At 41.8% G+C, this 27,742-nt stretch overlaps 2 protein-coding genes across 8 annotated transcripts in view; one reads left to right on the top strand and one right to left on the bottom strand.

The window, feature by feature from the left end:
* LOC100643462 (RING finger protein nhl-1) overlaps nt 1-21,468 on the bottom strand; it is a 57,162-nt gene extending 35,694 nt beyond the window's left edge. For 3 of the 7 annotated variants that reach the window (XM_048411378.1, XM_048411376.1, XM_012315700.3), the window contains exons 1-2: nt 21,315-21,468; nt 17,964-18,071 (exon numbers count right to left, since the gene is read on the bottom strand). The gene's annotated coding sequence lies outside the window, so the exon portion shown is untranslated. The other 4 variants (XM_012315701.3, XM_012315703.3, XM_012315702.3 and 1 more) reach the window with 3 other exon arrangements.
* The window catches only part of LOC100643589 (troponin T, skeletal muscle), a 52,421-nt gene that overhangs the window by 10,476 nt on the left and 14,203 nt on the right, over nt 1-27,742 (top strand). The gene's annotated exons all lie outside the window — the stretch shown is intronic.

The following is a 27,742-nucleotide window of genomic DNA, read 5'->3' as shown; positions in this document are numbered from 1 at the left end:
ATTAGCGTCTAGCATCGGCACGAAAATCCATGCTAAAGTTAGCCACGTTAGGCACGTTCTCGATTCTCCAGCGCTGCGTATTCTCAGGCAGAGCTCTCAGAATAGCTCTGGCAGTATGCTGCTTTTCTTATCGACCTGTGCTTTTCTCTAGTCGGCAAGACAGCTTTCTACACGGGAATTTACCAGGTGGCTGTTTTAAGTCGGCAAAACTCGGTCGGAGATTGCACGAGGTCGATAACTTGGAATTTTCTTACCTAGTGGTGGCACTCTTGTTACGATGAATGAGATCACGAACGAGGAAAAGGATGCTTCGAGAGTTTGTCTAATTAAATTCATTGTGGTCTCGACACGCTGTATAAACGCGAACAGCTATTATCTTTATAGTAAGAAACGTTTCTTTTCAATTTTATGAATGCTTTTCTATTTTACAATTTCCGTCTTTGAAGAGCTTAAAATACCTTAAATACTCTCATAGACGGAATTCCATCCCATGCAAATCTCCTTTTACTTATCCTATCACAGAGATCCACAACGATTGCAAACAATCTTTCTTTCATTCGCTACTCAAGTATAATGAAACTTTCGATTCTACTTGTTTCGCTTCGTGAAACTCTTACTTTAAGAATATATCACGAACCTTTATCCCTGATAGCCTTAGAAATAACGGATAATCGTTACTTGCAAGGAGAATGGAGTACCGAAGGAAAGAAACATAAGTCAGTTTGATCGTTTCGGTGAAACAAATTCGTATCCACGATCACCGTGTTCGCAAATGAACACGATCGTTAAATGAAAATTGCTCATAACGCGGTCGGAATTTCATTTGGTCCAGCGAAAAATTTATGGAACGTCTATGACGGCGTTTATCGCGCGACATTGCAATGATAGATGTATTATCGAGCATAAAAAGGTTATCGCGGTATTAAATTCATTGTATCCTTTTATCGGTGTCACGGTTATATTTAATCGCATCACGATACGTTTACAAATCCGACTGGCGGGTGTTATCCCTGTGTAACGTATTTCCTGTCGGACTCAAAAAAAAAAAAAAAAAAAAAAAAAAGAAGAAAGAAAAAAACGTCGATTCGTGTTGCCGGTTGTTTGCTTCAGTTTGTACCAAACACGTTCCCTCAACCGAACTCGTCGATAAATTGCCGTCGATACTGCGTTTCTTTCTCATTATGCGTAGTCGCGTGTTGTTACCATCCTCGTACGATGCCAAGATATAATTATCAGGCAAATTCAGCAAAACGAGGCCGAATCAAATACAGTCAGACAGCGGCCGTTTTCGTCGTCGTGATAACACACATCCATTATCGATTGTTAAATATTCGTCGCAGCGTGCGAAACGCCGGCAGTAGAAAGCCATTGAAACACCGAGGAATCGAAACAGTGGCCGTGCCACCCGTTTCAGCCGGTCTATTTAACGTAACAAAACTATGTCTATTTATCAGCATCGACGAACCATTGTTCGCCCACCGTCTGTTTTAACCAGCTTCTCTCTATCGATTTCCCTTGGCCGAGGAAAAAAAAAATTCTCTGCACGTCTCGTATTTTGTTACCCTTTCTAGCTTTTCTAATTGACAAATGCCCGACCCCAATGTAGTCCCCAGCCAGGATAAATCTATATGAATTTTTCCACTGTCAGTCGACCGACTGAAAGTACTTTCGCCACTAGCTTTAGCCCTCACTTCTCCTTTTTGTTCATATTTTCCCCAGTGTATTTTCGCGGCTCTCCTTAGTTTTCCCGCTACTTTTTTCTCCCCCTCCCTTTGTCGTTTCGGTCGCTGTTCGGTCGTAGTCACCCTAAACTTTCCTGATCCTCGTTTTGTCTCTCTTTCTTCCCTACATGATTCTGTCGATAACGCGCTGACACGTGACGAACGGTTTGCTACGCGCGTGACTTTCATCAATTATCGGCTGAATTTGTGAAACACCAAGAAAAAACATTGTTTCCGTTCACGTTATGGGAAAATTTAATAACGTTAAATATTTCGTTTTTACATACAGTAGATTGTCGAATGTCTGTTTAGTTTATAAGATTCAATTCTTTCGTTGTCTAAATCTCAGTGTCGTTTCAACAAAGAAAGATGCTTGGCATGATCTCTGTGCATAAAATTGGATCGGACGCGTGCGATTGGATCGTGAAAAATCAAAGAGCGCAGCTGATTAATATATCCTAGGTCGATCGATAGTTGATCATAGTACGCGAATTTCGTTAAATTCCATGAAATTCCAGCTTCTTCCCATCTGCTTCGATGTACCAGTTGCGTCAGAATTTTCAATGCTGGACGGTAGGTCGACCGTAACTCGAAGCTTTCGCTCGGAGGATTAGAGTTCTGCCAGCTCACGTTTTATTCCTTTCGAGTAGCCTCTTCTAATTTCATACGTCGTCTTAAACAGTCGTTTCGTGATTCCGTTCTCCTTCACTTTGTTCGCCTAATCTGCTGTTAAAGTTATACCGTTACGAGGGATAACGTGCTAAAAAGTACGGTGCAACTTCTTTTACGGCCACAGAATTAGCGCGGTGAGGCACGTCCCGAGTGTCTAAAATTGCGAACAACCATGCTCGAGGACACGGCAGAGCGATAGTCACGAACTGCGTGTTCATATTCGCATGGCACAGCCGAGCCTCGTAATTGCGTTGTAAAGTTTCGCCCGAGCCATTTCGTTTCCACAATTGCTACCTTTTATGAGATATTTCGTTCAAATAATGACGTTTACCTTTTTCACCCTAAGGGCAAAAGTCTATACATGTATCTCGGAGGCACGCCTCATAGATTTCCAATTCTCCTCTGGAGAAAATATTTTTTCAGTCAAATGCCACATTGAAATTTTACCATGACGGTTGATCGATAAAAAAAGCCAGTTTAGAAAACGGATAAATGCGTGGTCTCTTTGCCGAGGCAAGATAAACACCAGTTAGGTAATGTTTGTTTTTCTTTAGTCACGCGAATCCATTCAGCTTTGCGACGAATCAGAAAGCTTTTCCGTGACATTCAACAGCAGGAAGTCCTTTTACCTTTGGGAAAACTGGACGCTATCCGTCCACGGCGAATTGCCCACGGCGCGCCGCATTATCATTGTGCAACAATCGTACAGAGAAACGTATTATTTGAGAAGATCGCGCTGTCCCAACGAGAACGCGCTCTTATCGTTCTCATTTCTGCCACTGTTGCATTATAGGAGTCAGCCGATTTGGTGGGAAATTCTAGAAATAGCGAGTCGTAATTTAATCGGTTTACTTCGTAACAGTTTTCGAACAATTTCAAATAATTTCCTTTCACGCGAATCCACGAAGAATTCTGGATATGAAGAGTCTAAATTTAGTCGGTTTACTTCACAACTTTACTTCACAAATTTTCAAACAATTTCAGGTAATTTCCTTTCGCACGAATCGACCAGGAATTCTGGATATGAAACGTGAACGACTTATTCTCAAATTATTCTCAGATGATTTCCCTTTCTTTCGCTCGGTCATTCAATTTCGTGAAAAATTCTGGTAATGAAAAATCGAAACGTGGATATCGTATTTTCGAATAATTTTCGTACGATTTCGCGCGGTCTTCTTTCACAAATTTCTCTTCCACTTGATCGGAAATTTGTCTAAATATCTACCTTATTAGGATAAGCTCTGTGTTATGCTTTCGTTGCTTTGTTATTATAGCCTAACGACGCTTGTCAAGGGATATGTCGAGTAGTTTATGAAGAAGGATGCTTGTTCCGGATGCTGCTTTTGCTCCCGTTGTCGTCCAGGAAGGTGATTTAGCGGTTGTGACGTGTGCAAGCGCAGCGTGTTTTCTAATGAAATTATTGAGAAAGAACGGGGCGAGAGCGATACCCACGAAGAAAACTGTCGGAGGATCGAGTAACAAGATCAACGGAGCGTAACTTAATTCAGTATTTACTCGCTATCATGTGAGGACAGTGGATCTAAAAATCTCTGGCTTAATCTCGCGCGGAATATACGACCCTTATAGAATATTTTGCCCTGTCTATTATTTATTATACCAGCCGTCGCCTATAGTATGAATAATTTCGAAATATTTCCAACATTCTCGCGAAGTTATTCGCGCGATAAAAAACTGAAATTTGACAAAAGCGTCCGCGGCGAAACAATGGTCGAAAAGCAGCAGCGGCGTTGATTTACGTGTCGGTCGGGCAATTTTTTCAGCTTCATCCCGTGGCAATGTGTGGCCTCGATGTTGCTACAATAAGAGTCACTAGCTCTCGTTTTTTCCACGTCGTTTCTTTCTCCGTTATATATATATTTTCCCCCTTTTTTTTTTCTTTTTTACGTGACTGGTTGATAACAGAGGTCGAGCAATATTTTAAAGCACGTCATAGCGTTTTGCGCGTCAGCGTGGCAAAAATCACGGCGTTAATATAAAAATTCTAACGCCGTTTCTTTTTGCATCCCTTCGCCTACCCTCTGTCCCCCCTTTCCACCTTTTCCTACCCATTTTCCTCTATTCTTTGGCGAGTCCGCGAAAATCGTGCTTACACGCGTGTTGCACATCGTCGGCACCGCAACCACGTTCGTGTAAAAAACCACTATCGCGTTTAGAACGACGCAGCGGTGTGCACGTGGGATGTAGATTTGCGAGCACCGCTTCTGACCGCGAAGATCGTGTCGCAATAACAAAACGGAGGAGATTTAAGGCTTCTTTGGCCGCATTGTTTATCGCGTTACAGCTACGTTCTTCCGTTGGCAACGGTTCAACGATGTTTGTTCGTCTCTTTCTCCAGAGCCAGCAAATAGAAGCAAAAGTCGTTCGGTTCTATCGGACGATACAGCTTGTTTGCGCTTGGACGAAGATAATTTCACAACGGGCCCGACTGTGGGCGGACTTCGTTAGGAGGTAGCTCGTAATTCGAATAATTAGAATTCGCGTCTGGATTTCCGTAATATTTCATCATCCGATTCAACCAGTCTGATTTATCTAAGTTTCCCTGGCGAAACGACCTTTAAATCGAACAATTTATGCGTTCCTCGAAGCCGAGAACTCTGTATTCTTTGTTCTTATTGTCTGTCTATTTCTTATCGCTGGAGAAAGGATTGATACGATGGCGTAGAACAGGTCACACCTTACGGATATCAATGATTTTGAAATATGGCGGGTTGAAAATCATAGCGAGGCAAGTCAAGACTTTGAGAAGGTAGATTTAGGCGCGTATTTTCCTGCTAAAAAATAACGCTCTTTTAATTTTGTAATTAATCGGCTTTTAACGTTATTCTCTGTCGCGATACGTTTCAACGACTTTGAAGAACCATTACTTCTACCAATATTATTATACGAAAAAATAGCAACGGCGCGACTTTGTTCGCGTGACTCCGTATAATAACGAAAAAATTGGATAATTTATCAGGTAGCTGGACAGTCAGTAAGTTACGATCGACGTTCGAACGAATGTTAAATCGATAGGAGTTCGTTAGGCGATAGAACGGTTCTCTTCCACCTTCTTCTCGTTCCTCCATTTTTCCTGCATATTCGCTGAATAGAATTCGTACCATCGTCCAATGTTTAATTACGAGAAGACGTTCCAATATTGACGTTGTTCGACGCGCCCGATGTCGATGAGTTTCCAACAATGGGATCTTATAACTTCCGCGTATAATTTCCGTGAAAATGATCACGAGTTCGAACTTGAAATCTCAGACAATGGGGGATGAAAGTTGCGGAACGATATTCCGAAGTAATATGCGCTCTATATAGACCCTCCTGCCAGCTGTATAATCTATAAGACACCCTTTGTACTTGGCAGCCGTGTAAGACTGGTCCACGAAACAACGTTAAACAGCTTGGTGATAAAACTCCATAAAACTACGCTCTCCTTAAGAACCTATATATCGATCGACGAGTCGATATCGAGAAGGCGAAAGACTGCCAGCAACGTTGATTTATCGTTGGTTACACGATGTATAACATCTTGAAGTATTCGGACGTTTGTAAAGTATTGCAGATATCTAAAAGATATACTTCGAAGGAAACTCTTGGATCTAATTTTGGCACGTGATATTATTTCAGACAATCGCATGCAGATAGTGGATATTCATGAAACAGGTAGTTAATATTTGCTGCTATAAACGAAAGATTAACGATTAAAGTTGGACGAAAGTTGATCTTCTGTAGAGAGATTCGAGTTAAGTGACTTGAAGCGTGTTTATTCGCTTCGGTTTAAATTTGGCAGACCATTTGATCGCAAGTTTGATACCAAGTATCCAAATACTTGTAACTTCTGCAGGAATACCGCGAGCACGAGATTTAATTAACGTCGCGGACTGTCGAGAAGTCGATTAAAAATTTTTTTCAACTTGCAATCCATGTCCTTCTCGCAGAACTTTTAAATGGCTTTTTAATTGAATTATACGACGGATAGTTAATTAATTTCTTAGAAAAAGCCACGACGACCGGGCTGCTGAACGCAGCCGATTAATCGAACCGTTCTTCCTCATAATCGGGCGGAAACGCGGTGGCACAGAGACGCTCGAGTTTCTCCAGGCTCCGCTCTCCTTCTTTGCAATTCTAATATTTCTCTTCCATCGTTGGTCCCTTAATTACGCGCTTTGTAAATATTTCACCGAGAGGATCGAAAGGAAATCAGAGGTTAAGGATGGGTAAAGCTGGAAACGTCGATTGTACAGGTTGATCTTAATTTTTTAGTCACCGTCTGTCGAGTTTCGGTGTCCGTTGCAAGTTCCGTCGGGCGTTAAACGTTTCTAGCCGAGATACGCTCTGATCGTCGATTTATATTTGACTGGGGCGCACATTACCACGGAGTTTTTCAATTAATTCGATGCCATTATACTGCCGGTCTTTATTCAGAGCCGGGTAGAAGTGGGTCGTAGGTTGGTGGTCGACAATACAGCACTGCCAGAATCAGAACTATGCCGAGTCAACAAAGAGATAATCATCGTGCTTCGCATTGTTAATCTTAATTAACGCGGCGGCGTAGATCAGGAACACAATATCGTAAGAAGTTCCCGCGTTTTATTCCAACGAAATTGCGGAACAGGGTTTGAACTTAATTGGACGGTGCCACCTCATTCGTGAGACCACCTCGAGGCTAGAGGTGATCTCGAATAAAATGAAATTTTTTTCTTTTCTTTACCGTCGACGATGAGAAAAGAACAGAAGGCGGCTGCCAGTGGGGACAATAACCAACGACAAAGACGTTGCTCGCCACCGTTTTCTATGCTACGCCGTTGACCCTTTTGTTTTCATCGATTCGCTTTGCTAGCCCTTTCTTCACCCTGAGATAAATCAACGGTTCTTCAATCTACGATACGACTGAGGATTCGATCGAGGATTCTCGATCGAGACACGATTAAAGAGCGAGCAGCAATTTCTTCGATCATAACGTTCCCGTGTTTCGCCGCTTTGTGCAACCCTTTGATGTCAGTAGCAATACCGGTTGCAAGCTTTGCTACGAACGTTTGTTAGGGCGATATCGGGTGGATGCATTCTTCGAGTCCCTTCGCCAACCTATCTCTTTGCTATCCCCTCCGTGGCAAGGTTGCATAGCCGCATGATTTTCGTAATTGCTTATGCAAGAACCACCGTTCAGACTATTCTCGACAGATTTGCATAACGCATAAGCAAGCTACGTAACAGGGTTGTTTGATATTATCGTTTCCATAAGATGATTCAGACGAGCAGGCTGTTTCTCGTTCGCTGCTCGTTGCAACAGACTCCAATTAATCAACCTTCTCTTTTTATCTTTATACCGGACGTCGAATATCATCCGAATGCGTTATGAAGCTATCGTGCAGGATGAATATCTGGTTTTTCTTCGTCGTTATTTTTCACGGAAACGTCGCGTTGAAAAAGTCGTTAGCTCGTGGCGGAATACGGATTGAATAATTTAGCGCGTTTCCTCCGCTAGTTGTTCACGCACTATTTATTTTAATTTATATCTCGCACGTTCTTCTATTCAAATGTTATGCCGGCGCATTAATATACATTTGTAGTCGAGCGATATATTACTTGAGAACGTGCTTCCTTGCCTTCTCTCCGTCGACGCGACGCGACGTGAAGGGATCCACCTAACGCGGGGTAATAATGCGTGCCTCGAAAGCCCGCAGAAATTGCCGATATATACCGTGATCGTGAAACGAGATGCCGTTTACAGCTCGCAGCCGGATGGGTTTCGCAGGATTTTACGACAAGACAGAGCTTTGTCCGCGATTAATTTCACGAAAAGTTTCGACGAGCTGTTGAACACAGGTGGATGAAGCAGCAGCCGAATAGAATTTCGTCGGCACGTTAACGGCGAATTTGGCGCCTTTGGCGCACGCCACGTTCAAAGGATAAATCCGAGGAAAGAGTGGCCCGTAGAAATAACAGCGGGTAGTCGCCGATTGCAGGGAAGAGTGGCGATAAGCGAAGCGTTTGAGTTGGTACGAAACGGCGATCTATTATTCCGGAGCATTTTAATGAAAATTCTCGCAGCGACCGAGGGGATGTGGCGCGAGATTCAAAGAATAACGGGGAATGAATAAAACAGTGATGCGTCAGGAATGGGTGAGACCGGATCTTCGTCTGGCGTGAATGGTTTCTTTGCCATTCTCGTGGAAAATAAGAGACGAACGGGTAGGAATAAGCTCTCGTTGCCAGTTCGTGTGAGAATAGATAGAGACGTTGACGGGGGCCGCATCACCTTGACGGGATGATTATACCACATTTTACGTCACGGCTTTGCGCAGCGTGTCACGTTTAATACCGTAATTCCTTCTCTCCTTAACGCAGTGCTGGGATATCGATCTTGCACTCGAAAAGGCAAAGAGAGGGATGCTTTCTCGCGCCAGCTTTCGTATTTCGCTATCGTAAAATTTCGAACATAGTTCCGACGGAGTCTCGATACGCGTCGTCTTCTATGAATAAGTTTCGTTTTAGGAATTGCCTTTACTTAAAGCGTCGATAGTTTCGCTTAGCTTTTACTAGGAGCCAGATAGAAAGAACCGGTAGCACGAGAGTTACACGGCGAAAATGAACCCACGAGAGAAGAATGGTTCGAATAGAATGGAAAACCGTGTAATTGGCCGCGTTATTCTTCTAGCTTTCTAGTTTCTATGGACTTTACTGTCCCGATTGCTTGCCAGGTTAAAAGATTTAAAACGATTTAAACGATAAAAGCCAGAACATGGCACGTAATTTCGGCGGTGATGTTCCTTCCAAAGTCGTGATTCTACCGACTGTGTCCCCATACGCTTCCCAGTTTCGCGCTACGTGTTTGATCAATTAATCCATTGTCCCAATTGACCAATTAACCCTTACGCTAATTGGCGATTTGCCGTGGTTTTAGCAGAATAATGGAATGAACGATACGCGTCTACAGCGATACGAGACTAGCTCGCTGAATATTCTCTCTATGATCTGTACGAAAAGCAGAACAAAGGAGGGCGAGCTTTCTGAAAGAGAATAGTAAAGAATCGAGCAGGCCATAAATCAAACCAATCTTTATCTCCTTAATTTCTGTTTAATCTTTCCTCATTAATTCGGCATGGAAGTAGCAGGTTGTCATAGGTAACGTGGTGTCCTTACGTTGAACTTTTAAAACTTTTATCAGATATAGAAGCGATCAATAATAATGAATTCAAGAGGTTCCAATTTTCTCCTCTTTTTTTTATTGCGACACTATTTTATAGGAGAGCAATTTGAAAATTCAACGTATCGATTAATTCGACAGTGAAATCTATCTTTGGCCAATGCCAATGTTTATAAAGTCGAGATGTTAGGATTTGAAGAGATATGTTTAAATGTTCAAATAATTTCTGGAGTACGAGTTTGTGCTGTTTCAAGTTTCTTTTTCAATTCAATAAAGATAGAATTAAAGATTATGCTATATCTGGTTTTTATCCTGTCGTGGATATTTTTTATCTGTTAGATATTCACGAAATATCAGTTAGTATTTCATGAAAAATTTGGACATTGGCGTATAGAAATGTCATTATAATCATTTCTAAATACAATTTAAAATTATTCTTTTTTGATATAGAATATACAATCGTCTAGAAACTCGATATTACGTTTAACGCTTCTCGCATCAAGCCATACAAATAATATCAATACCATTAATCGTTTAGGCTGATATCAGTTACTAAGTTAAGAATTATTAATTAGATGGTAGTTAGTAAGATAAGATATTGGTTAAATTAAACCAACATAACACCCATTAGCATACTTTCTTTCCAAGTGGTATAAAATTGTGAAAATTAACAAGAATAGACTATCATATTTCTTTCATGTAATTTTCTTATGGAATGATCTAATATTAGATATCGCCAGAAAAAAATGATATCCTCGAATTTTTTTTCACGCCAGTCTGGTTGGTTTTTCGTAGGTTTTTATCAGCGATTTACCGTGGCTGTATAAGGAGAACGAAGGAGGGTGAGCCGAGTAACTCAGGCGAAAAAAAAAGAAAAGAAAGAAAAAATTGCGACTCGATCTATATAAGCGGGTCTCGCTAACGATCGTGACCCTATCATTACTTGTATCGCGTTGTAACGTGAACTTAGCCTCGGGCAGTTCGTTATAGATGTGCCATGTCGCTTGTCCGCCATCGAATCCCTGGAACGGTTGAATTGTAACAGCGGATAATCGTTGAATTTACGAACGCCACGGTCGTTTGCATTCGGCCCTGTCTGCTAATGAAATTTATGGTGGTCGGTTTTGTACAGTTTCGCCGTTGTGATTGGCGCAGACGGGACTTATTCTACGTTCTGTGGACTCTGTACTTCCGATATGCGGGTATTTGCATGCACGAAACTTTCGCAGAGTTTTGAAACGTCCCGTCTTGAATCGCTTCCAAAAGTTTTCAGCAAAACTTCCGACGATTTAGTCTCGAATTTTCAAATCTTCGACGTTTCGATTCAAATTCTCGTGCGGTTAAATTTCAATTTCTGACGGTGTCACGTACAAATTTCCAAATTTAAAGGCGCTTTTCATCGGTGTATATGAAAGTCGGTTGGCGCGTCATATTCTTGACGCTAAATCTAAACGAATCGAATTCCCACTTTAAACTCCTGATCTTCGAATCTCCGACCGACTATAGTTCGATTCATCCAACGGTGTCACATTCAAATTTTGAAAGAAGTCTAAACGTTCGCGTTTATTCAGTTTATCCGAGCGTGTTTCCATCGGCGTACACAAAGCCAATTGGTGGCAAAATGTTCTTCAAACTAAATCCGTGTCCAACGGTGCACACAGGACTAGCTTAAATCGGCCAGCCCGCCCAAAATTGGATCACTTCACCGACAAGGGTCGAGTGGATAAGCTCTCGCAGTATTCACTCCTTTAGTGCTCTTTTAACGCTTTGCTTCTTGTTCCTTCTTCTCTTCTGTCTTCTTCCTTCCCTTTCTTTTTTTCCCGCTCTCCGGCGGCACTGCACGCGTGAGAGCACCGCAAACGGCAGGGGGTTGGGCGACTGTGAAAGGGTGCATCGTGGACTAACGAGGTACAAAGTGCAGCTAGTCACGTAATAAATGTCACAGAAGAAAGAAGAGCAACTTCTCACTCGTGGCTTTGGCGACGTTGCAAAAAATCGAGATAATCACCCGGTATTATTAGAAGTGGATATTTGGCTTCTGTCGTGATTCTGTTTGCGCTCTTTATCTTCTTCTTTCTTCGATGTACCCACTGCTCTTGTGTACTGCGTAGTGTTCTCTTTAGCTCAGTATCCCGCCAATTTATATTTATTCATATTGATCGAAACTTTGCTATATGATTGGTTACGTTTAATTATTCCTTCGATCGAAATAATTCATTTTCATTCCCGTTAGAGAACCAAGTGTGCCGAGTTGATTAAACAATACGAACGACGAATATGAGATCGATTGATTAAATGTATATATGTATACGTATATATTAAAAAAAAAAAAGACAAAGGAGCGTATCGATGGTGGAAATGAGATGCGCGTTAAACGAGCAATTTAAACATGGAAAATTGTATATGGAAAAAGATACGTTCGCTGTGGGACAGTCGGTGATAAAGCTAATTAACCGCGGTTGTAAACAGTTTATGCCAGCCAACTTAGAGATGAAACGGGCCAAACAAGCCGCACAGCCGATGAAATCGATGTAAAGCTACATGATGTCAAATTAAACAGTACGAATGGCTGGTGATGGTTTTAGCCGGTCCGGTCGAGCTGCGTTAAAATCGTATTTAATGACTCGAGCGAAAAGTGAATACCGAACGAACGCGATGTTTTGTTAAACGAATATTAAAAAAGGCCATTATTTGCCAGCGATAACGAAAACCGATGATCAACGCGTGGCGTTTTATCAAAACTTTTTAATTCGATCTCTTCTTTCGTATAAACCGTGATTATGACAAAAAATTGTCATTATGTTCTATTCTGGCGAAGGTGACACGACTTTTTGACCTTTCTAACGTTAGACATTTTTTAGTTACGGAAGATAATTCATCGCTGAAATCGGGAGACGATTCTCGACAAATTTTCTATCGGGTCGTGTAACAAATTTTCTCGCATTTCTTTAAAACATCGTTACTTCCATTTAAGAGCTATTTAAACAACGACGTGTGCATTCGTTTGTTCCATTATCCCTCGCAAATGGAGAAAAGCTCTTGCTCTTTCATTCCAGGTATCTTCCTTAGTCGTATTAAAATATTTTTATTTTAATTTTGGCCGCATTTGGGGAAAGATTCAGAATCGCTGATCGCCGTTATATAAATGTTTATATATCGCATTTGACAAAATTAATATTTCTATAGTACAATATTTTACAAAATAGCACACCGAAAGACGAACGAATACATCAGGCAACGAAATTTTTTGATCGTCCTTCTTGAAATAATTCTTGTATCGGATTAACGCTACAAGTTATCATGGCGTAACCCATAGGTCAACGATAACCCAAGGTATCATTGGCTTAGCGTTCCATTCTTCGATCTCGATTTCGATGCAACGTATCCCTCCTAAGGGTAGCGCGCCCTACCTTTCAAAGAAACCACGACGTTTATGGAATCGTAGTAGCGACGTAAGTACTCAGATTTCCATGATAAAGGGCGGTTATTTCAAGAAACGTAGGAAACGAAGAAATTTGAAAGTCCACTCAGCGTACGTGTCTGACTTTTGTTCGGACGCGTGCTACTGCCGATCGGTATATCTGCGATTTTCCTCTAGATTTATGACGCTGTTAGCCTCCTTCTCTCGATTCTTCCATTCTACTGTCCGTTTGATCGGCCAAAAATAACGTATCTATATAGCCAGTCATAAGTATCGGGACATCTATCCATTACGTTTGTTCGATAACAAATTTATCAGCCTCAACAAATTCCATTTCATTTAATATTTTATATCGCTAGGCAGATATGCCGCTGAAACGACAGATTTACAGGGAAATAACAAGAGGATAAAAACCGACTGTGTTATTGAGAAACGTAAAATAATTTGCGTGCTGTTTTATCGAGATACGAAACCTGTACAGTATGAAATATAAAGCGTTATACAGCTCGGGAATACAAATCATATTTATATAGTTTTAGAAAAAGCAATGTCTAAAGCCGAGAATATCGGATAAGATCGATGATAATCGAGCTCGTCTCCGAAAAGAACAGCCGAGACGAGATACTGGAAGCCGATATGAAACCGGAATAGATTTTGCCAGAAGAGACTATCTATCAAAGATTATCATCGAATTGAAGGAGCAAGTACGCGAGAGGACTTCATTTATCGACGAAGATCTCGTAATTATTAAATTCTTCAGGGGAGATTCTTTAACAATTTAAATGAGACACTGCAGCTTCCTCTGGCAAGGTTTAGTTCTTCAAGTGGAGAAGGCTCCTCCGCTCTGCTAATGAAAATCGAAAGGACGCTCGAAATTAAATATTTCTGTCGGCGCTCGTTTCGCTGCTATAAGAGGGTTTACGAAAACACGCTGTTATTTAAGCAAAGCTAATTAAATTATAATTATCCCAAAGTAATCAGCGAGTATGTTAAAGTAACGATGCTGTTCATGACAGGTAGATTTCCTTGGGGAAGAAGGAAATTGAACGAGAAACGAATTTTTCATGCGGTTTAGGGCCTTCCGAAAATATTACGGTCGTGTTGGGATAGGAAAGCAAGTCGTCGAAGATTCATCGACGGGAAACCGGAGTGTTTTTCCTTGATGAAAAATGGATTTCCATTTGTACGAATACGTCACACATGTCCACCGTAAACGCTGAATACAAGGAATCTATTTTTCTTCTGACAACGACTCCTGCTAGATCGTGTCGTGGATCAATCTAATGTTTCCCTGTTGGATAGAGATTTTTAGGGAACCAGGGAAACGTGATGTATCGTTCGGTGGATATCGTTTGGACGATGAATTTTAACGTAGTATGGTTTATTAACCTTTCGATAACGTAGGAAAATGACGATGAATTCAGAACAATTTAGCGAATAATTGTTTTCTTCGTCGTATTATTTCTTGCATATCTGGCACCAGATATTTCCAATTTTTGTAAAAAATATATATTAACAATAGGACGATTGGCTGGTTTCGAACGTCAGTTTCATGTTCACAATTAACAGAAATACGGTTTTTCCAAATTATGTTTTTCTCTGAAGAAGTATAAAGGTCAAAGGAGTAAATGATTAGAGAAATGTACAAGCAGATAAATGGAGCATGTATGTTGTGTATTAATAGCCAACACTGGAAGCGTAGCGGATCGCGGGTCGCCATAACGTTAATAATAATCGCGTGAGATACGCTGACATTTTAGATATTATGTTTACAGCAGTGTCCTGGCCTTCTTCGTGCTATATCGCAAAAGACCACGTCGGAAATGACTCGGAGGATCGTAACAATATTCATAAAGAATTTAGCAATCGTTATCGTTTATAATATAATTGGTAAAATTAATATTAGCCAGTTTAAAATTGAAGGGTCGTGCGATGCATTAATTCTGAACCGACCAAAGCCAAGTATTACACGAGATATCGTATAACTCGGGGAGATATTAGTTTCAGCAAGGTTAATGCTATAAAAACTTACTGCTCTCCAATGTGCAATTCCTAAATTAGAGTGCCGGCAATAAAAGCTTGGAATTGAATTTCGCAGATAGTAGAGATTCGCGAAACCGTAGAAAATAATTCACGTACGAATGCAATCTTCGATCGGAATGATCAAACGAGAAGGGAAACAAACGGCTAGCATTGTTAACAAAGAGCGGAAGAGCGGAGATTCGAAAGAACCAAGAGAGAATATCGTGGTAGCGCCGTAGAAATCTAATCCGAAAGATAATTCAAAGGCGAATTTATCTCCGCGAATGGCGTGCAACCGATCATACGTGACTTTTGACGTATCGGCCCGGTTATCGGTACGAAATTTATTCTTATCGAAGAACGAATAGCTCTGGTATAAACTAACCCGGCCAGGTCACTGGTAACGAATGTATGTACACGTGTAACGAATGTTTAAATTCGAATTGTAGATCCCTGTCGGCCGGTTGACATTTGCCTTTGAAACACTGTGAATTTATACTCTTTGCCCGTTATCTCGTTCAGCCACTGCAATAGACTCATTAGTTAATTGATATAAAATATTCGTTGGGACAGACGATTTTACACGACAGTTACTTTCTCCGTTCTACGTATTCTTTGTGTTCTCTTGCTGGTCGTGAGGATTTGAACGAGAAGAAAAAGAAAAAAAAAATAAAAAAAGGAAAAAGAACTGAAGTGGACGCGTTATCGCAAGTTGGAATTTCCATTCGAGCTAGAATTAGCGGAACGGCCATGGTTCTTGTGAAAAACGAACATTAATTAGTAAAACGAAACGTGGCACATTTAATTGCGCTAATTTGGGTGTAGATAGGTCCGCTCGAGGCGCAACTTCCTGCGTTCACTTTTTGCGAAGCCGTTTCGTTAATGGCGACTTTCAAATTCAAAAGCTTCGTTTTCCATTTTTCCCCCTTTCGTTTCTCCTTTGACTTCTTTCTCCTTCGTTCACTCTACGTTCCGTGCTGCTTTCTGGGCGACGAATAAAAATTGCCGCGAGACCTCGTCTCATATCACCGAAGTTTTTCCAGCGTCGTTCGAAACTGCGGCTCGTTGATTCGCCGAGGACGAGCGCTACTGTAAAATGATTCTCTCGTCTACGTTGGTGAAGTTTTTTTACAAGAGAAGGGTCGCCGACGATTCCCTGGAAATTACAGTTTCACGCGACGGTGGGATTTGAACGCGATACCTCGATGAAAAGAAGTAATTAGAGTTATTTCGTTTCTGAGCGGCGGATAAGAAAGCAGACGCTTAAAACGCGAGGGAAGATTAATTAGCCGCTCATTTCGGATGAATAACTACCACGGTAAATAGGAAAACAAATGTAGCTCAGCGAATCGAACGTTTCATTTCTCTTCTTCAAACGCGGATTAAAGCGCTCGAGTTTACAAAGTTGCATCTTGAAACCGGTCCAACAGTTACTCTGCTTCAGCTACGAGCAACACAATAACAGCTTTCGAGTAAAACCAGAGTTTATGAATCATTTCGAAATTAAACATTTCAAACGCTTAAATTCAATCCTTCGATGGTTAAATTTAAATCACTGGATCCGAATGCCCCAATAGTCGAATCCAAACTTTCAATGGTCAAATTGAAACTTCGCAATTCCCGCTTCCAGCTACTAAATTTAAATTTCTAACGATCGCACTGAAATTTTTCAATTCAACTTTTTAATGGCCGACTTTCAAACTTTTGAATTAGCATCCCGAACATGGAGATTCAAATTTTTACATGGTTTCCGGGGATATGGAAATTTTTCAATCCTTAAATTCTACATCTTATAATTCAGATAATTCCGACAAGGAAACAAAAAAAATTGTCCGTCTCATTTCACATGTTCATGAAGCAGCTTCAGGTAAAGAAACGAAGAGCGTTACACGTATCGCGATATCCACGTTCGAAACTTATGACCGAACCGATGATTTCGCAAAATCGCAAGAACGAGACTACGACGTGTTGATTAATCAAACAGGGTATGCTTGATCGGAATGTTATTTCATTGGAAATATCAGCGCGTAGGAACGGCGTTTAAACGCGCGGAAAATATTGCCAACATCGGCTTCTAAAGCGATTCATCGTTCAGCCCGTTTGAGAGAAAGCAAATTTCCTGAACACGCGATAATTGAATTCGTTTGGGAAACACCGTTTCTACCAGTCCAATTTTACAGCTTGTAGACGTGTCTGCGGCTATCCGATAATATTTTTTAACCCGACATTCGCCACTTCCAGTCAGCTGGCCAGCTCTGCCCGTGCACATTTATCGTTCTGTATTTATTCGGGCGCAGTTTTTCATTTTCACGCGAAAATTGAATCGTCTAATTGCGTGCATCAACCGGTGAACGATTAACCGTCTGTATCATTTCGTCGTCTGTTTTACTGTTTTTCTTTCTTTTCTTTTCTCTTCGATCGAAACGTTTCGATCGTAGGCAAGAAGAAGAAAAGCGAAAACGGTGGCGAGAATTTAATACTTTAAAGAATCATAAGCCTCTCGGACGAAGATTGATTGGGCCTAGATTCATTTATTCGCCCGCCTCGTCTTAATAACTCGGCGAAAGCAGCTGCTATACCATTATCCTGGCAAACTTTCGGACGTTCCTTTTGCTTTGAGAAACGGCCGTTGATAAGGATCTAACGCGAGATTAGAGTTGTAACGAAGGCTCATCAATAATCTTGGCTGAATTTCCATGGCATCGATCATCGGGACGAAGCGAAATTTTCACGGCAAACAGTATCGCGAATCTGAAATTCACCGTTCCGTTATAATAAAAATGTCGGTAAAATTCCACTTTAGTTAGGTAAATGTTTTTCTACCCGTCAATCCCTGCTTTATTGAATTTTTAATTCACAATCATTCGGGCAAACTAGGCTGCCGGGTTATGGATTGCAAAACAAGCATAACGTACGTGTAACGTGTGGTTAGCGTTTCGAGAATCGATCGGGAAATACGAGAAGAGCTTACCTGGTAGACTGTGACCGCCTTACGGCGGCTTCTTCCGGTTGGGGGCCCTCTCTATGGGGGCCCCAAGTGGTCACACCCGTCGTTCACCAATATCCGGCGCTGTGACAGCTAGAAATCAAATCACCACTGTTAAACGAGTCGTCGCGCGAACACGGAACTATGATCACGTAACCACCAATTCGACGTGCGATACAATCGGGAAACCGTGGTTATTCTGTTTGTTCTCTCGCCCCTCCCACCCATACTATATGCTGTGTTTTAACCATAAACAAATATTTCGACGATTCGGCGGAAACTAGTAAAACGAGAGGTAAATATAAGTTGAAGCGTTAGGTAGAATGATTCGAGTAAGTGGATCGTATCAGTATGCGGCCAGGCGGGCGACCAGTTTTAAGTAGATGAGACGCATTCCTGGTCAGACGCGATTGCACGTTAACCCATTAAGGACTTGTCAATCTGATTTGTAACGTCTTTTTAGTCTAATCATAAAGTTTCAAAGATTTCTTCGATATTTCTTTCATTGTTATCTCTTCTTCCGGGTAGAGTTTACAATTGTACGAAGTGTTCTAAGAATTTTATGATTAACTATTTTCCATTTAAATTATACAACTTCTTTCTGTGTTTCGAATTTGTGCAGCGGACTTTTTCAATGCATCTATTTGTTTCATAGATTTTTTGTATCTCGCCAAAACAGTAATTTTCGCTTTTGGGATAAACTTTAGTAACGTTCGTCAAATTTACTATTTTGTCCGTTTGGTTCTGAATGGGCTCGACCAAAGCCTTTCACAACGATTGTATCCTGCGGATATTTCGAAATATTTCACAGAAATACCAGCAATTCATGATTCCCGTAACGAAATAAAAGTGCTTTCCATTCGACGCGGGAAGTATCTGGCGCAGAAATCATTTTGCCAATGAATTACCGGTAATCCAGGAATCAGCAATTTCCTTGGCGAAAGAGCGGGAAGAACAGTTGTCACGTGGGGATGATCTCATCCCCCTTCGTGCTCCAACTTTAATCGCGCCTCGCTCTCTTAACCTGGACGATCCTGTTACACCACACTCACCCGACATTCCAACATATATTTTTAATCGTAGTTTCTCTCTTTCTCTCCCCCCTCCCTTTCGCTCTCTTTCCTAATTATTCGAAGCGCCAACACGAGGTGACACGCGTCGACACGGTTTCCCAATTTAAATCGCACGCCGGATCGATTGCGTCTCGCGAGATCTTCGGCACGGCCGTTCGGAAAAAGACACGGCGACACGTTGGAACGACGAAGAGGAGCGACGTGGAAGGAGTTTGCGGAGAAATAGAAAAAAGGAAAATGGACGAAGGGAGGTTTAGGGTGGGTGAATGAGCGGCCGCGGCACGGAAGAAAAAGCAGAAAATGGAAGGTCGTGTCGCGACGCTTGATGAGGATCTTTTCCTCGTTGCCACGGCGGTCGTGGAGAGCGTGGAAAAACTGTAGCGAGAACGAAGCGAGTAATTGGACACCGGCCGGCCATATTAGAGCACGGAGAGACAGACGAAGATAGTGGGATCGAAGGACGGGACGTGAGAAACGCGGAGAAGGAATAGAAGCTGCGCGAACGCGGAGCAACGAAGAGAAGGGAAACCGGCCGGATAGAGCGAGAGAATGATAGAAAGGGGGGTTAAAAAAGCGGAAAAAGAAGAAAGGCGAATCGGATAGAAAAACGACGAAGAGGGAAACGGTTGGTCTAACAGGGGTTGGGTTCGTGGAAAAAAGAAAAGAGAGACGAGACGAGAAAAAAAAAGAAACCGGCGAACGATCGTGGTACGTGAAAAGCGGCTGAGAACGAGGATAAATCGCAATTAAGCGCACATCGGGCCACGAATGAAAACTAAGTCGATCGTGATGTCGTTAAGTTGGTCAGAGAGAAGCGATACAGAAAAAGGGAAGAGTTATCTGCTGCGCTGAGCGGAAAGCTTGCTCGTGGAAACGAGCAGTATGGAGTTTTTTAACGGCGTAGAAAGATGAGAAAACGAAGAGGCAGAGACGTGGACGAGAGATCACGGCGGTGATGGGAAAACCGTCCCAGTGTCTCGAATCCGGTGGTAAAAAGATCGAGAAAACTGAAGTTCTTCTCGCGGCGATGAAAGTCTCGAGTTTTCTCTATCCGAGGATCCATTTCTAAAAGAGTCTATCGAGTGTCTGCCACCAGGGAGAATATACACATAGATGAAAAAGGAAACGTTAATAAGCCGTCTCCAGAGACAACGAGGGAAAGGAAAGATGTTGTAAAATAATAAACAGCCCGGGGCAAAGGACACGCTATGAAACGGTTTAGTCGAAACTTGAAATACTACGAAAACCCCTCGGGTACAGAGGAGAAAGTCCCGTCTTTCGATATGTTCGGAATCCCGAGATTTCCCAGGCTTCCCGATCCCGTGCGTCTCCTGTGGGATTCGTTAAAGGGAGTAGGTTCGCAGCGCGTAAACTCATCACCACCGTGCACCTTTCACCGCTTTCACTCTCTTTCTCTCGCGCTTTCTTCTCCTCGCGTTTGCACGATTCGCGTGGCAAGGCGTGAGGCGCGCGGGCAAGCGTTTCCACGCCAATGGTAGCGCGTGAACGAGCGTGCGCGCTGGGCGAGCGTGTGCATCGCCGGCGCTGTACCGTTTTAGTAACGGAGCGCACCGGTGCGCACCGGTGTGCATTATCTAACACTTAAAATTAGACGGCCGATGGCGACGGCGAAAAGAGATCCTCTCTCGCGTCCGAGCCTCGGGTCCAATCGCGGATTCGTCGGTTTCTCGCGTAAGCACCAGCTGGTGTAGGATATCCTGGCCGGAAGACGGAACTAACGTCGCGATGCACACGAGTACGAGAATTGAATTCTTCACTCTCGGCACTTGATTCGCATTTGATGCAATACGATACGATATCACACGTGATATACTTGACTGAGATTTCTCTTTCTCCAGTCTCTTTCTCTCTTTTCCTTGCTCCTCTCTCTTTCTCTTTCTTTTCTTCTCCTTTTCCCAATTTCATTCAAATATTTCTTTTTATTTCTTTTTTTTTTTGTTTTACGATCAGTTGGTTGCCCGGTTACGCTTCGTTCGTTTAATCAACAGTGTCTGGAGTAAAGAAGGCTACAACAGTATCAGTAACAGGCACTTCGCAGAAACTAGGACACCAAGAGATGAGATAATGATACGCGACTAGGTTTCCACGGCACTGTGTGTATACAGACGCGTGTGTCTAGCGATATTCCGTTGCCACGCTTTTCTCGTCACCGTTGTTTCGCGCAGGTACGAACAGTGTGTGGTGTTATCGTATTGATGAGGGGGTGATAAGGTGCCCGATTACGAAGTTATACGAGACGCACCGCGTTCGTCCGGGCCGGTTGGCCGCCCGTCTTAGAGTGAATGTCTTATTAGTTATTTCTGGCCAGCTACTTCGCCGCTCTGTTCCGCCGCCACCTCTTCCTCCCTCTTCGTCGTCTTTTCTTGATCCTCTGCCCGAGCTTTCGCACCCCTCCACCTGCTCCCGTTACTTCGTCCATGCCTCTACGGGCTACGTCGAGTTGAACACCGTCGATCCCCGTGCACGCCAATGGCGAGGTCCTCTTCTCAGTCATCTTTGCCCCCTGTGGTGGTCACTTCGCCGTCGAGGGCACTTTTTTCTCCAACACCGTCCTTGAACTTCGACCACCCACGATTGTTTTCAACCTCACCGTGGCATTTCGAAATTTGCATGCCATCCTCGCGACCATCGTGGATAAAAATGGATCGTTTGGTCGGGACCGAATCGCGTTTCGAAAGTGCCACCAGCGTCTCGTACTTGGCTTCCTCGTGTCGTTCGCTTGACTACGATTTCGCTTTTGTCGATCGATACATTTATTTTTATTTTTTTTTATTTTTTAGTGACGAATAACGATCGTTCCGTGGAATTGTTCGTAATTAACGGTGATGTTTCTGGACTCGTGGTTGTTGTTAATTTTGGTGGACACGACGATGTTCGAACAATGGTCTTGGTAATAAGTTCAGGACCAAACGAAGTAGTAGCAACCCACCTGGTGCCAACGTTGCGTTAACGTAATATTTTATTCGCAGCTGTTTTCAATTAATTTAGACCCGTGTATTTGTGCAACGGCAACAAGTTTGGTATTAAGGGAATGAAATTTTACAATTTGCTAGTTGGCTGATTATCTGATTTAACTTAAAGTTGTAAAATTCTAACTCGTTGGTTTGCCGATAATATTAGTTTGTTGATCGGTAAATAATTGTCAGAAAAAGTCATTTTCCTCTCTGCGATCTTTATAAAACGGTGAACGCGGTCGATTAGCCGGAAATCATCGAGAACCCTTGTTCTTCAACCTCGTCACTCGTGCACCTTCGACTTCATTAAGCATCGAGCAGTTCCCGTGATTTTAAGATCATTTTTTTTTCTCCCTTCTCCGAAGCCAATTCCATTGTCCAACTATTCTTCCTTCGGTGGAAAGAAAATTTGCTGGAAGTAAATCGCGACAAACACAACTGCAACTTTCGCTCGATTAAAGTTCCCAAGATTTATCGCGTCTTTGGAGATAAGCCCGATCTTTTAATATCCTCTGTGTCAGTCGCTGTGCCATTTAGAATGGAGAGAAGTTTTCGTTTCAACCGCGCCTCTTTTTCGTCGTTTTAACCTTCCTTTCTCACTGATATATCCCGTCGTAGCGATGTTTTCTTCCAAATACAGACATTCTATCTCACGTAGAAGACCAGTAGCGAGAGGCAAAGAGGGACGACAGAATCGTTAAAGCGACCGTAATCTATTGCCACCAACGAAGAAAGGACTTAAAGATGACAAAGTGGGTACTCGCGACTTATAGGACCTACTAACGATCCTAACATATCCATGATCTTCATCCTTTCAAAACCACGTTGTAATAGATGACGGAATATCACACCGCCTTTCGACGAAACTAGTTTCCCTTACACACACTGCCAAGTGTAACAAGACACCTACCCGTTACGCGTTTAAGCTACACTGATTAACTAAAGCTAACGGCTAAATGATTAATCCGAGATGTAATCGCCGTTGACTGTCGATCAATAAACGAATCAAAATTGATTTGATATAGACTTATAAGCTGAGAGAAACTGTACAGAAACGGCGTAATTCTCGTGCGAGCTTTAGTCGAATCTATTTTGAATTGTCCCGACGAATCTGGACGAGTGAAGCTCGTCCAAGTCAACACGTAAACTATCGTCGTATTTGAATATTTGATACGACCCACCTAAAATCAACTGGCGATTCATACTTCGGGAATCTATACTTCGATTTTCCATCCAACTTTTTCTGTCTCGTATAATCGACAAACGTTATAGCTGTTTATCTTTCAAGGAGAAATACTTGGCGATCTTTTCCTGTTGGTCAGAACGATTGCATAACTTGCGTAATTCATCGAACAGCGACGCAACAGACGCGGCAGGCTCGCGGTTTTGTTTTCAGCGAGCTGGCCACCAGCGATGAAATATCGACGGTCTGCTCTTGACTTTGTTTCGAGGCTGACACGACGATCTATCTTCCGATTCGATACGATACACCGATACCAGCGACGCCCGCAACGTTCCGCGTCGCGTATAGTTTGCGGTCTCTCGCCGAACGCATCGCGTCCTGTTCAAATGACAGAATCGTAATTAAATGTTGAATTATTATCGATTCGACAGCCACGCCATTAGTCCGAATTGTCACGAAATTCCGTATCGCGTTCGGTTTACTGTCGTCGGTTAAATATCAACGACGAAACAGCCAACTGAAATTTCATTTCCGTTATGAAAACCTAGAAACGTTTTCGATCGCGAAATTGGCGTTCGATATTTTGACCTGACGTTGCTGTGCATCGGACTCCGTTATGCCGCATGTTGGAACGTAATTTTAAAACGTTTATTCCGTTATATACCGCGCCGGATGAGAGATTTCACGGATCGTTTTTTGGGGCTTCTGAGTCACAAATGTACAAGCATTCTGTCTAAAAATAAAACTAACCGTTAGATGATCAGCAGAGAGATACAATGTTGGTGTGCCGCTTCTAATTTTAGGGAGAAAACACGCGATAGAGATTAACAAAGTTAATCTAGTGATGACGAGACGTATCTTAAGAAACTTTCAAATGAATAAACATGATGTGTGTTTGCATATTCTTTGCGTGCTCTTTGCATGTTGATACTGTATTTGAATTCGCCTTCTGGCAGTCGATTGTATAATGACGCAAAGTCGTGTAACATTGATCTTGGCATTTGGGATTGTCTCGGAAATTCGAGTCGTTTAAGGAAAGCAAAATTTCTTCTTTAATTATCGTGATAGAAAGATCTACGGGGATATTTGAACATTTGCTATGGGAAACTTTTATGAATAACGTTATGTGCGTTATAGGACACTTTGAAAAAGTCCATTAGCACTGTAACGAGGACACGGACGTCGTGATTATATCGGTAACATTTAAGGTTAATCCGAAGATATATTATGAAATATCTTTTAAGTTGAGAACTTAAGAGACTTAACAGACGCGAATACCTTAAAGTTTTTATATAAAGAATAAAAAAAACACGCACTTTTTTTTAATAAAAAATATACAAGATCAACTTATAAGAATGCCGATGATTTTGGAATGTTGTAAAAAAAAAAAAAAAAAAAATGAGCTCGAGAAAAAATTCTTTCCACTATACATCGGAAGATTTTTTTCGAAAATTTCACCTTTCATAATGTGAGGATCTAGCGTTTAAATTTCTATCCAATTATTTGCCACGATAAATCAATTTTTATTAATCGATATTTCCGCCACTGTTTAATCCATGCCACGATATCGAGGACGAAGCAAAGCAAAAGGAAATTTAGTCGAGACCGAAATAATTTCCTGGCCACTTAACGGGATTACTGTTGCAATTTCAAGATGAAGTCCCGCTTGTGTGGCTCATTAGTTGTCTACTCGTATGCTACGATAAATAAACGAACTCAACGTGACTCATTAGAGAAATGCTCTGCGGGGAAAATTTTCTAACGTCCCCAGTCATCCTCTCGTCTATCCCAGAAACCAAGTTTCATTCGCGATGTTAATTTCATAAAAAAATAGAAGATACAAATCTGTAGATTTCTTTTTTCTTTTCGAAATTATGACGAATTTTTTAAAGTTATTTTTTCATCGTTTACTCCCACTGAATTTTATTATCGTCCACCTTCCAATGTATATAAATCACGCGAATTTTGCATTAGAAATTCCAGTCGGGAATAATTTATACGTTATATGCAGTCGGGATAAAAATTCGCTGCGGCGTGACATTCAATTTATCATCGACAAGGAAATATTCATTCCGACTCGGAATTTCAGTGTACCGCAATTTCCGCGTGTGATACTTGCGACCGAAAGCAGTCTATTCTGTAAGCTCGTTGGTTAGAGCTTCACTTTTATAGTTAACTTTCGGAATATCTGCTTTTACAACGATTCGATATAAAATATTTACAAGGATTAATGGAATATGACGTATGAATGTGACAGGGGAAAAATTTGATTTTTTTCTTTCAACGTTGGTTGTCGAGGGAAAAGGTGAATTTTAATAAAAGGAGGATCAAAATTAATTATGTCAAATTATTGCAATATTTTAAAAATTATGAGCAGGATGGAAAAACATATATATTTGACAGTATAAATTCCTGTAATACGTGATTGATTAACGACGTAGCGAATTGAGATTTACAGGTAAAAAGCTCGTCGAAGCTCGAGAAGCTAACGAGCCTTTTATTATTCTATTAAGAAATTAAATTTTCTCCTCTCTGGTAAAAAAAAAAAAAAAAAACTAAAATGTCAAAATGTGAAATGTCACTGAAGTGCGTAATGACGAAAAACATTTTTCGTTAATATCGTGTGTAACTCAATGTGAAAAAGAAACGTAAAGAACAGGGGGGGGGGGGAAAGAATGGGATTGATCGTTCGATGGTGGAGCGATTTGTAAAGCGCTGCAGCTAATTTCACGTCATCATTCTGCCACGATATCGATCGATGCCGAATACTGTGCCGATAAATCACCTTTTGCCCCGAGAATTCTCAGTCGTGAGTTTTATCGTCTATTCGTCTGTCGTCGTTGAAACGGCGAAATGAACCCGTGGACCATACGTTCCCTCGTTTTAGCAAATTTACCAAACTGATTTTCTCGCGTTCCGCACGGAAAATTCAGTAGAAAGAGATTCAGGGATTTTTCTCGGAAAAACCCGATCGTCGACCCTTTCACCGTTAGTAGAAATGAGAAGCGACAGGAGAGGGAGATCACGCGAAGCTATGAAATTAGAATATCCGAAATAAACTTACGGTCGTCTTACTTCGTGTAGAATAATAATAATAAAACAAAAACAAAATACAATTTTCTTAAATCTTTCGAAATGACAGATAAGATATTCTACTTTCTAAGGAATGGGGAACATTGATCAAGTTACATGACATACACGAAGAATCGTTCGATTCAACAAGCCGCAATTATACCGACGATCTAATCGCGAATCCAACTTACATCGTCCTTGCCATACTCGTTTACGATTCCCGATCGATAATCGTTCGTCTGTTTAACCAACAATTCCTGCATTCGCTCACGATGAGCATCGAGGTGTTTTTCATTCTTCGAGGGTGTAGAAGAATGATAGGAAAATACATCCTGGCCGGCATCTTCTCGGAATTCTTTCGAAAATTGCATTTTTTCACGCGAGGAAAAAATTCCCCTGCTTCAGACCAGCGATAGTTCTACGTGGAATTCCTCGGCTGGAGAAAGGAAAGATAAAAAAGGAGAAGAAGAAAAAAAAATGTGAAAAACGGGGGAAAAATAGAAGGAAAGAGGCGTTGGAATGTTCGATGCTTTTTCTCGCGGTCGAAGGCGCCAGTTGCAGTTTAACATTATTGGGGTTTGAGTCGGTTCCTGTATTTTGGGAATTCTGCAAATTTACGACTGTCGAGAGGAAGCCGGCGGATTAATATCGCCAACTAATTTCACGGGAGTATCGACTGCGCGTGGGTCAAGAGAAGGGAGCCGCGATGGGAAAGTTAATTATTCGTATTTGCGTTGCCGCCGCGGCGTACTATCTTCTTTAGAGAGTTTGTAACTTTTATTAAAAGAATAACAACTTTTAATAATCGTCCGAGGCAAGGACATGATCGAGCGATGCCCGTTCTCTCCGCGCGCAACATTCGTTAGCCAAAGGATAATTAATGAAGCGCCCTCGCCGTTACTTGCCGCTTATGCCTATTAACTGAAAGTTAAACTCTCTCGATTTATTTCAATTGGATGAAGTTGCAGCGCGTTTTGATACACTTGAAGAAGTAGCCTTAGTTTCCGTGTATCTAGTTTCCTGTTCAACGCCATTAACTATCATGTTTCTTTTTTTTTTCTTTTTCATTGAATGATACAGTGGAAAAGAAGTCAAGTACATTTTTGATTCTCCGAATCTGATGTCGTTTCGTGTAATTGTAAACAGGAGAATTTTAGTGTATGATATTACATGATAATGCATCGAAGGATTTTTATATTTGCCGCAATATTTGCGCGAAATGGTCGGGAAACATCCCAATTGTCACGGCCCTGGCAGCTATTTTTGCTATCGTCCGCGCGATATTTATAACAACAGACTTATTTCACCGTCGACACGACTCCTATCTGTCGTGGTGCTACGGACCCTTGCGTTCACGTTGAAAACACGCCGCCACCTCGTAATCGTCCCAACCACTTTTTTTTCCTTTTCTTCCAGGTGAAAAGTTTTCCTGATAACGCAACCATCTTAAGAGTACGATAA

The sequence above is a fragment of the Bombus terrestris genome, chromosome 13 (genome assembly GCF_910591885.1).
Source record: "Bombus terrestris chromosome 13, iyBomTerr1.2, whole genome shotgun sequence".
In the NCBI taxonomy this organism is placed as follows: Eukaryota; Metazoa; Arthropoda; class Insecta; order Hymenoptera; family Apidae; genus Bombus; species Bombus terrestris.
The sequence above is the reverse complement of the archived record's forward strand: the minus strand, read 5'-3'. Positions and strand labels throughout refer to the sequence as shown.